The sequence below is a fragment of the Silene latifolia genome, chromosome 1 (assembly GCF_048544455.1).
Source record: "Silene latifolia isolate original U9 population chromosome 1, ASM4854445v1, whole genome shotgun sequence".
Classification (NCBI taxonomy): Eukaryota; Viridiplantae; Streptophyta; class Magnoliopsida; order Caryophyllales; family Caryophyllaceae; genus Silene; species Silene latifolia.
This window is the reverse complement of record NC_133526.1, coordinates 148,279,649-148,280,472: the sequence shown is the minus strand read 5'-3', so window position 1 is coordinate 148,280,472 and position 824 is coordinate 148,279,649. Positions and strand designations below refer to the sequence as shown.

Here is an 824-nt window from a genome sequence, read left to right as displayed (position 1 = left end):
TTTCATTGCCAAATCCGCATTTATCCAATTAGGCGAAAGAAGCCAATTTGGGGGGATGCCTAGTGAAGACCCTCACTCTCACATGGAGACTTTTTGTGACTATTGTGATGCGATTTCACAAACCGGTGTAACTCAAGACCAAATTCGATGGGTCTTATTTCCTTTTTCTCTAATTGGCATCGCAAAACAATGGTTGAAAGGCCTTGATAAGGTTACTCTCGGAATTGACTCTTGGATGAAATTGGCTCTAGCTTTCTACAAAAAGTTCTACCCACCGGAAAAGACTAACATGCTAAGAGCTCAAATTACGGGCTTTAAGCAAAGAGATGAAGAATCTTTGTATGAAGCTTGGGAGCGATTCAAGGGAATTTGTCGCTCATGTCCTCATCATGGACTTAGCGAGTGGTTCTTGGTACAAAAATTTTGGAATGGTCTTTATGAAGACTCAAGAAATAATCTCAACATGGGATCAAATGGAATGTTCACCGAAATTGACGATAATCAAACTTGGAACAAGATTGGGGAAATGGCGGTCCATAATTCACAATATAATAGACCTCGCAAGGCTACTAGAGGAGGAAAGCATGAAGTGGACTCTATTACTCAATTGGGTGCTCAACTTAGTGCTCACATTGATACCATCAACTTGAAGTTCGAAAAAGCTATGGCTAGACTTGAAGAAGCCTCAAAATCACCAAAGCATCATGTCAATGCCATGACGGCATCTTCATCAATCCCAAGTGGGATATGTGAGAATTGTGGAACTTTGGGACATGACCAAAGTGAATGTAGAGGAACAAATGAACAAGTGAATGTTTTTCAAG

The 824-nt window shown here is 40.5% G+C and overlaps 1 non-coding gene across 1 annotated transcript; it reads right to left on the bottom strand.

Annotated features, from left to right (window-relative positions):
* Positions 1-289: 289 nt before the first annotated feature.
* LOC141624836 (small nucleolar RNA R71) lies at positions 290-396 on the bottom strand. Its single transcript, XR_012534644.1, has one exon. It is a non-coding gene; the product is annotated as a small nucleolar RNA R71 (small nucleolar RNA).
* Between the last annotated feature and the right edge of the window lie 428 nt (positions 397-824).